This window comes from Triticum dicoccoides, chromosome 3A, assembly GCF_002162155.2.
Source record: "Triticum dicoccoides isolate Atlit2015 ecotype Zavitan chromosome 3A, WEW_v2.0, whole genome shotgun sequence".
Lineage (NCBI taxonomy): Eukaryota > Viridiplantae > Streptophyta > Magnoliopsida > Poales > Poaceae > Triticum > Triticum dicoccoides.
Window position 1 is genome coordinate 85,723,155 of NC_041384.1, and position 10,720 is coordinate 85,733,874.

The window sequence follows — 10,720 nt, forward strand, 5'->3', positions numbered from 1 at the left end:
GCAACTGATGCTTTGCATTGCTTCTACTTTGTTGAACTGCCATTAGCTTAGTTTACACATCGTGTATGTGAATACGCCCTGCCTATCCATTTTCAGTACATATTCCATCTGTCATCATACCATATTTATCCATTCAAATGTTGCTCTTGTGTATCGGACGTTCAAAAGGAAGAGGGCGATTGCTATCGTGGAGGAGCACAAGCAAAGTATTTGGAAAAGGTAGTGGCACCTGATAAATCAAATAGCCCATTAGGTGTAGTTGCAATATCACCTGACCCACAAAATACCCCAACTCTAGCAGACTCTAGCCCTACTACACTGGTCATTTCTGATGCCCCAACTCAGCAGACCCCAACTGCAGCAAATAGTATGATTATGCCAGTTGACATAGCACCAGCTGTATGACGCAAAACCGCCATTCCAGCAAAGAGTACACCAAATCCAGTTGCCAAATCCCTTTTCGAACCAGAGAGAGCCCCAATTGCAGCAAATAGGACCCCTGTTCCATTTCTTCCTAGTTTAGAAGAAGAAGCTTATGTTGTTGTCAGGAACTTTGTGCGCATCTTTCCTTCATGAAAAGAATATACCGCAGACACAGAACAATTTCCAGTATTCCTCCGCAACTTACGCGTAAGTAATGTACTAATGTTATTCATGGTCATTACTGCATATGTTTCTGCTGACAGAAGACACAAGATTTCATTCTTTTAAATAGGCGAGGCGCAAACTGGATTGTGATGACGAGCAAGGGTTGGTTGCGCTTTTCAAGCACTCATTGACGAAGTATCGTTCCTACTTGAGGCAAGCGCACTTCGATGGCAAGCCTCTGAACAAAATTTCTGTAAAGTCTCCGGTGCTACATTTATTCGACGGTGACTGGAATAATCTTGTTACACATTGGTCTCGGCTATAGCGTAAGGTACTGTCTATGATATCACATCACAATTTGAACTACATTTCTGCATTTGCCTTAATGTCTCACTTGTACGAAAACTGTTAGCAGAAGAACATTCGTTCTCAAGGGACCACAGAATCTCGCAACTATACTGCACACTGCATTGCTCTTGTGAGTACCTCTTGCCCTGTATGACCATACTTACTTTCATAGCTGTTTGATTATGTAGCATCACTGCACATGTTAGCCTCGTAATCGTCCATTTGGTGGACATTATAAGATCCGTATGGACTCTTACATAAATTTAGAATCAACCCAATGCTTTTGAAGAGGTTTAGCTCTGCAGTCCTCTTGTAAGGACTGAACGTGGTCTATCACTATACTTACATTAACAGCTACTCCCTCCGTCCCATAATATAAGAACGTTTTGTATAGTACACCAGTGTTCAAAACACTCTTGTATTACTGGAAGAGGGATTGGTTCATTTTGTAGCATTCTGCATCTTATCTCCCTCGCCCACCATTCACTAAAAAAGATCAGATCTATATTTAATCTTACCAACAAGTAGAATACACAGACAATACCAGTGCAGAAGTGTAGCCCATTGCTCTTGTCAGTACATTTTGTACTTCTAGGGATTGGTAGTTGATTATGTAGCATCAATTTGCATCTTATCTTCATTATCCTCTATCCCTTCCAGTATTATCATATCTATAATTACTCTCTACAAAATGTAGAGTACAGGCAATGCTTATGAAGAAGATTCTATGCTGAAATTCTTGAGTTATCCTTCCCTTGCCATGGAGAAGGGCATTATAAAGCCGGTGTTAACTGTTAATGTAAGTCAGTCCTTCTAAAGCCTTTATCCTCAACTGTTGTTTAATTTGCTCATACTCCCTATCGTTTACTATTGTTTAGTTTGTTGTTTCTACCAAAATGCATGTTCGTAAGAGCCGTAAGTTCTAAGTTTTACTTGTAAAACCAAATTCCTTATTCATACCATGCACATTACTTAATACTCCCTATATGTATGCTTGTTTTTGTGGATCTATAATCCAGTGTGTGGTGAAGCAGCCCACGTTTGCACCTTGTCATCTCCTGTTTTATCTTACTGATGTGGCTGATGATATGAACAACATGCCATGCACATTATCCAAAATAGATACAATGATTTTCTTTGCCCTTCATCTATGCTTGTTATGTTGACATGGTAATCCAGTAGTGTGGTGAAGCTCCTCGCATTATGAACAATGCCAAATTATGCTATTGATATTATGAACATACTCTTTATTTTCTAATTTGAAATTGGATAGAATTGACAGAACAGTTATCATCTTTGTTTATACACGTGCAAAACATGTCATCTCTCTGCTTTGTTTCAGGGTGATATGCCTGATGGCATGCACAAGTATGATGAAGGCTGTGAGACAAACCCAAAATATATTGCAGCAAAGAAGGCAAAACATCTTGAAGATAGCGAGACAACCCCAAAGTCTTGTCTTGATGCAGTGTTCAAGTTACTTGAGACTAACAGTCAGACAAGCTCACAAAATTCTTTGTCCGAATCAGTTCAACTTCTTCAGTCCCAAGTTCTAGCAGAAAGGCATTCTACAACTCAACTTCTACTTGAAGTCCTATCTCTAATAAAGATTGCGGAGAACACCAATGAGAACCCCATCGCTAAACAGCTACACCTGGAAGCTATGACCGACATGCTAGGCCAGTCTCACAACCTTGCTCAGCAGCTTGCGCAGCAGTTCCCCCGCAAGGCTAACCTTTCTTGAACTGTCTTGGAAGTGGTCTCGGTTCAGTATTATTTTGTTACGCTGCAATGGTGTCCAGTTTTTGTAATATGCTTCTTCGTTGCGCTTTATGATCACTGGTGGCGAACTTTGATGCCCAGTGGATTTAATATACCTTAAATCCTTTATTGTGTAGTGTAGGTTTATTCTTAGTTACTATGCCATAATTTCTTTATTGTATAGAGTAGGTTTGTTCTTAATTCCTACTAGTTACGCAGCAGCCCGAAATGAACACCGGCCCATGATTGTGCGAATCAAATCACGGGCTTTTAACAGGCCAAAATTGTCTGGGTCCTTGTTTGGCCCAATCAGATATCGGCTGCGAGCAGGCCGGATGCAAACTGGGTCGTAGTTAGGCCCAACTATATGACGGGCTTTTAACAGGTCGAAATTAATATAGGGCCAAAATGTTAAATGGGCCTTTAATAGGCCAAAACTAATATCAGGCCGAATTACTAAGTGGGCCTTTAGCAAATGGGCCCAAAAGCATAATGTCCAGTTGACGGGCCGAATCTGATATGGGCCATAATTGAGCCCAAAGCCTCTTAAAGGGCCGGACCTGATCTGGGTTGTAATTTGGCCCAGGACGTGGTAGGCTTTTAACGGGCTGGATCTCATATGGGCCACTATTAGGCCCGGAGCGTGGCAGGCCATTAATGGACCGGATCAAATATGGGCCGGCATTTGGCCCAAAACATGGAAGCCAGTTAATGGGCCGGCCTACTAGGATCCTCAAAACCTTGTGGGCCTACAGCTGGGCCGGCCCATTAATGTCAGTGAAATCTCGTGGGCCTTTAGCTGGGCCGGCCCATTATGACCCGCAAGAATCTTGTGGGCCTTTACCTGGGCCGGCCCATTATGGCACACAAAAGTCTTGTGGTCCTTTACCTGGGTCAGCCCATTATGGCCCGCAAAATCTTGTGGGTCTTTAGCTGGGCAAGCCCATTATGGTCCGCAAAACCTCGTGGGCCTTTAGCTGGGCCGACCCATTACGGTCTGCAAAATCTTGTGGGCCATTAGTTGGGCCGGCCCATTTAAGCTTGTTGGGTCGTGCCACGTGTCGATGTATCATAGGCGCCTTCTGTCCAGTGAGTGGATGACATCTGTCCCGACGATGAGCCGACACGTGTTTCCTCTAGCCAATGATGATTTTACACGTGGAAAATCCCCATTGGTCGGGGCTATTAACGGGTTATCGGATCCAAAACCCGACCCGATAGCTTAACGGCGTTCCGTTACGATGGATGCCACGTGTCGGTCACCCTTGACAAAAGCACTTTTGTGACGCATGATTTATCGTCATGGAAGTGGACACTTCCGTGATGATAATTTTGGTAATGTCATGGAACACTTCTACGATAGCACAGGTATGACTATCTTGATTCTGTCATAAATTTGTCATGGATGTACATGCATGACAAAAAAGCGACCTACTGTGACAAACACGTATCATCACGGAAGTGTATTTTTTTGTAGTGCCCATGTAAATAGTTTTATTTCTTTTCTTTTCTTTGGGGTCGATAGGAGAAGACCATGATTAAATTGTTGAAGTGGCTCTTATATGCATTATTGTTGATCTGACAAAAGAGCCCATACTGCCTTGTCTTCTCCTGTTTATTGAATGCTTGCAGATTCCTACCAATCTATCCCCCTAGGATCATGCGCGCAGTATTTTGTTTTGATAACTAATATATTTTTGCAATAAGTATGTGAGTTCTTTATGACTAATGTTGAGTCCATGGATTATACGCACTCTCACCCTTCCACCATTGCTAGCCTCTCTTGTGTCGTGCAATTTTCGCCGGTACCATATCACCCACCATTACCTTCCTTAAAACAGCCACCATATCTACCTATTATGGCATTTTCGTAGCCATTCTGTGATATATTGCCATGCAAGTTTCCACCGTTCCGTTTACTATGACACGCTCCATCATTGTCATATTGCTTTGCGTGATCATGTAGTTGATATCGTATTTGTGGCAAAGCCACCATTCATAATTCTTTCATACATGTCACTCATGAGTCATTGCACATCCCGGTACACCGGCGGAGGCATTCATATAGAGTCATATCTTGTTCTAAGTATCGAGTTGTAATTCTTGAGTTGTAAGTAAATAAATGTGTGATGATCATCATTATTAGAGCATTGTCCCAGTGAGGAAAGGATGATGGAGATTATGATTCCCCCACAAGTCGGGATGAGACTATATATATATAGGGTCGCGCTATTCGTCACCCTGGGTGAGAAATAGTTATTCTTCACCCCCCCCCCTCTATTTTACCATCAATACACCGTAATTTTACGTTCCGTAAGTTTTGTCTTATTTCCGACGCAAAAAGGGACCGTAAGAAAATATTTAATCACCGTAAAAAATATTTTATGTTATGTAAAATTAGAAACGTAAAAATATAGTCTAAAATACACATAAACTGTAAATGTTCTTGTCTTATGACCTATATTTTGATTTTCTTATGTCAAATTTTACGTAGTGAATCAATAGGAATGTAACTATTTGAATTCAAAACGTAATTTAATTATGAAATGATCGTAAGATTACCTCAGGTGAATAATAACTTATTCTGCACCCTCGGTGATGAATAGTAACACTATATATATATATAGAGAGAGAGAGAGAGAGAGAGAGAGTGGCACTATTCTAATCCTAGGATTAGAATAACTATTTGGATCACAGCCAGCCCTATAAGGGACCGACGGGATGTTACTGAGATCGCGCGAGCGAAAGAAAAAACAGGATCGGCCCATTCCCATCCCCCACCCCACCTCCTGCATCACCTCTATCGGATCCCGAACCACCTTCCGCCGCCGCCCCCTCGCTCCGGCGCGGCTCTGGCCGCCGCCCCCGACCCCGACGCACCTCCTGCCGCCGGCCACCCAACCCGGACGCCCACCCACTGCTGGACAACGGAGCCGCCGCCCCCACTCGCGAGCTCCGCTGCCGCCTCCTTCCGGCACACGGCCTCCTCCTCCCGGCTAGCCGCCGCTGCCGCGTCGTCCCGGCTTGCCTCCGCCACCGTCGAGGTTCCCAGTCCCCTCCACCTACTGCCGATGCTTTCGACGACGCCCACTCCGTCGTCCTCCGCCAGTACGATCTACCCCGACCACATCCGCCGCCGCCATCATCCCTCCCGGTCACTTCCGCTGCCGCCGTCCTGCCCCCGACCACCTCCACCACCACCCTCCGCCCTGACCACCTCGCCTGCCCTCTGCCCTGACTACCTCCCTTCCACCCGCCCCAAACTTCACCGCCGGGCTGACCTTCCACACACTCCATCGCGACCTTCCCTCCCCTCCGACGCGGCCTTCCCTCTGCCCCTGTTTCTTCCACCGCGCCGCCCTGGTCAGCCTGATCTTCTTCCTGGCCGAATCAAACCAATCGCTGCCTGACTGTCTCGCCCCTGAGCAAACTCCGTCGGACTCCCAGGGGCATTGCGCCATCGGCAGGGCCTGTAGCATAGCACACCATGCTCCTCAACTCTGGCCTCTTCACCTCCTGCATTGGCATCCCTCGCACATGACCGTCTTCAGCGCCTCTGATCGACCTTCCCATCATCTCTTGCTTGAACCTATGAATCACTGTTTCTGGATCAACTCTACTCCTTCAAGCGATAGGTAACTCTCATGTATGTTTCTACAATATTGTTTGCAATTCAATATTGTTGATAAGGATGCTTCTCTGTTATTCAACTTAGTATCTTAAAAAAACCATGAACGATTGGGTTTGTACCTGCATCAAGAGAATCCTGTCTCTGAGTTTTGATTCGATAATTCAGTCAATATATTGTTAGAAAGAATTAACTGTGTGATGAGCTGAGATGTACGTGCTACTAAGTGTGTTCACGCACTGGTGTGTGTGCGTCCATCCAGGGATTTTTCTGAACTTCCTTTTGTCTACAAACACAGGAGCATTCAGAATCCTAATGTGCAGTTATTCTTGTGTGTGTGTTTTGTCCTTGAGAGCAGTTTTCTTTTGGTGTTCATGACACCTATTCCCATCTTCATCTAACTAGTTAAGTTGTTTGATTGGATTGATGAATGACTGTATCGACAAATCAACCAACTATTCTTGAGCTACAACGGGCCAACAGTCATGTCCATTAATCAGGAAAGTTGATGCTTCATGTATACATTGGGCTTGTTAACTGAACTTAACTGTGTTGACTGATTGAGCTGCAGGGGCTGTGGAGCAAGCACTGTGGCAGCCCACAAAAAATGGAAATAATGCGGGCATGTGTGTTTGCGAATTCAGAAAATTTGATGGAAAAGTTAAATTTTGGGAAGTTTAGAGGACGACACGATGCTCTCCAGCTGCGGGCACGTCGCCGAGTGGAAGCCAGCGATGTCCAGAGGGAGGGACAGCGTCGGGGAGAGCAGCACGACGACAATGACGAAGGCCAGAACGTACAGGCGGCTCTCCGGCAAGAGGTCGCGCTCGCCGCTGGCCTCCTCTGCATCTTCTTCCGCGAGTGTTTCCATTAGGGCTCAATGTTTATTAAAAAAAGAGTAAGACATTTACACTTTTCTCCAGGAAGACATTTGTAAGTCTAAACATGGTGTTCCTTTTGAAGACATTTAATTTGATTTAAGAAGAACTATTTCTCGTCAGCCCATGCACCCCCATCTGCTTGCGCTGCTACAGCCGATCTCTATCCTTCCGACCCCACTCTCGTTTTGTTGTGTTCTTCAAGAGCATCCGCAAAACTGTTTGTGAATGAACGTATGATCTCAAAAAACGGAGACAGAGAATGCTTTGTTGTGCTTGTACTAATGCGCGATTTATTTTTGCTTTCAAAATTTGTTTTTGCGAAGGTCAAGATATTGGGTTGCAGAAGGTCAAGTGTGTATATAATTGTATATGTCTTTTTTTAATGCATACCTTCATTGATTCACCTCGGAATGCTCTTTTTCAGATGTGTGCATTTCGTACTTGTGTAAAAAAATGCATGTAGCATGCGAAGTTTATGTGTATTGTTGTGTGTAATTTTCTTGAATTATAATAGCATGCGAAGTTCATGTATCAGAAATTCATAAGTTCATGCGTATCACATACTGAAGAAATTCATCAATGAAAAAAAAGGATCCCTAAGCCATTTCGCCGATAGCAAAAAATGGCTAAAAATGTCGTGAGACAAAAAACAAAACTGCATAAGATATAACATAGTAAGTTCATAGAAAGGTGGGAAAACATAATTTCATTTTGTTTGTTTAACCATTTCTAAAAATTGCCTTGAAGTTCAAATTTAAATAATAGGGCAGTTCAATGCTTATTACAAACCTGTAATTTTCCCTATTACTATAGAATAAACCAAGAAGTTCAAAAACTAAAAATGGAGCAGTTCGAAAAGTTTATAAAAAAATGGTGTTTCTACATTTTACTTAAAAATTGGAGAAGTTCAAATTTAAATAACATAGAAGTTCAAAAATGTTTATTCCAAAACCAAGAAGGTCAAATATAAAAAATCGAGTACTTTAAAAGGTTTGTAAACATGGATGTGCCCATATTTGGACCTTGCATTTTTACTAAAATAATGGAGTGACACGATGTATGCAGAAAACTCAAATTCTTCTCGTTTCTAAAAAATTGTATTTCATTCAATTCATGAAAAAAGTTGTTCAATGTTTACTTACAAAAATTAATTTTCTATTTTCTAGAAATCAAACTAAGAAGTTCAAATTAAAAAAAGAGAGAAGTCCGAAGTTTATAAAAACATAGGATTTACAAGGTATGCTATTTTTTGGCATTTTGAAAACTACCCATAAATTGCGACGTATTAGAAAAAATTTGATGAAATTTTTTTCTTCTCAAACATAATCTTTCCAAAACGGTATATCATGTGTATTATTCCCATAATATAATTTGAATGTTTTGTGTATATCATTCAAAACAAGTCTTAGCATGTTCAAAAAATGCTCTTAACTAGTGCTATCATTTGCTCAAATTCGACGAGTGCTTTAGGAGTTAGGGACAATTTTTTTACAGAGTTGTTCAAATTGAAAACGGCCAGAAGTTCACGTGCTGCATGGTGTGTGTTTTCATATGAGAAAATAGAATAAAAGATAAAGTATAAAAATTTCGCTGCTAGAAGTTCAGGTGCTCAGCACGGGGAAGTTCAAAAACTTCTTGTGAGAGAGGTAATCGGCACTATATAACATTTTTGCAACTCCGATGAACGAGTGAGAAATTACGAACAAAAAAACATGGTAGAAGTTTAAAGTGAAAACAGCGGGAAGTTCGATCATTATAAAAAACTCAGATTTTCCTTGTTATTAAAGAATGGAAACAAGAAGTTCAAAAATAAAAAACAAGAAGTTCAACTTTTCAAAATAAAGCGCTTCAAAATTTCATCAAAAAGGATTAAGAAATAACCCAGGAAGTCCATATTAAAAAGATGGACAAGTTCGATGATTATAGAAAACTCAGATTGTCCTCGCTATTAAAGAATGGAAACAAGAAGTTCAAAAATACAATAACAAGAAGTTCAACTATTAAAAATAGAGCGATTCAAAATTCATAAAAAAAGATTAAGAAAAATCAGATTAAAAATTCATAAAAAAACTCAAATATTTTAACGTAACCGAGAGAGGTTCAGATTGATAACTGCCAAAAGGTCACGTACTACACGGTGTGCATCTTGTATTAAAAAGGAATAAAAAAGCAAAGTCTAAAAGTTTTGTTGTTATAAGTTCAAGTTCTTCGTCGGAGAAAGTTAAAAAAGTTATTGTGAGAGAGGTTTGTACAGAAGAAATATCATTTGTGTAACACTGACGATGGATGAGAAAATTACAAACGAAAATACGTCACAGAAGTTCAACAGAAAATAGCAAGAAGCTCAACTACTAAAGAGGATGAATTTCTGATGAAAAACTTTTAAATCGGTGTGAGTATGAAAAAACGATCAACATGGGAAAGTTATGTGTTTACAGCAGCTTTCCACTGGTATATAACTTGCTTAATTCTGATGAGTGGATGGAGAGTTACGAGCAGTGCATGGAGACCTATGAGCAAAAAAATCACGTGAAAAACAGAGTGAAGTTCAGGTACACGCGCCGAGAAGTTCAGGTTCTTCACGCGGAGCATTTTCGAAGAATCTGTTTCGCGATAAAGGCAGAACGCATGGTCCGACCGTTTTCAAAATTACTTGAAAATGATCAGGATTCAGAGAAAACCATCAACATGAAAAAGTTTCGCATTTTCCGTAGCTTTTCAGCGGTATATTATTTGCCCCATTCCGATAAAGTTTGTAGAAATTACGGCAAAAATACGTTTTTAACCATTTTCAAAACTGACATAAAACCGTAATGAATTAGGAGAAACAATATATACAAAAAAGTTTCGCATTTCTTCAAGCTTTCCAACAACATATCATTTGCTGCATTTGGACGTATGGTTAAAAAATTAGCTCAAAAATACGAACTCGAAGGAACTTGTACCGTTTTCTAAATTACTTTTAAACCATTCAAAATTAGAAAACACTTTTAACATAAAAAAAGTAGCGCATTTTCATAAGCTTTCCAACGCCATATTATTTTCCTCAATTGGATTAGCCGTTTAGAAATGGCGTCGAAAATACGAACTCGGGTGTTCGGTTTGCGAAATTTTACGATTTTCCGAATTACTTTTTAACCGTAGGGAATTAGAGAAAAGTTTCAACATGTGAAAGGAGCGGTTTTGTAGCAGCTTTCCAACGCCATATTATTTGCCTCATTCCGGTAAACCGTTTAAAAATGCGATCAAAAATACGATTCACGTTTTTTATATGAAGAAAAAGCGGTTTTCAAAACTGCTCTTAAACCGCTTACATTTTGCCAAAAATTTAACTTGGGTCAAGATACTGATGTCCATAGCTATCCAACGGTATATCGCAAGCCCCATTTGGACACCTTTTAGCTGAAGTTCAACCTAGTACTCGGGGAAGGTCAGGCGCGTTACTCGGGAAGTTCATGTTGTGATCAGAATATTATTCTGATCCCGTGATCAGAATAGTGTTTATGTATATATA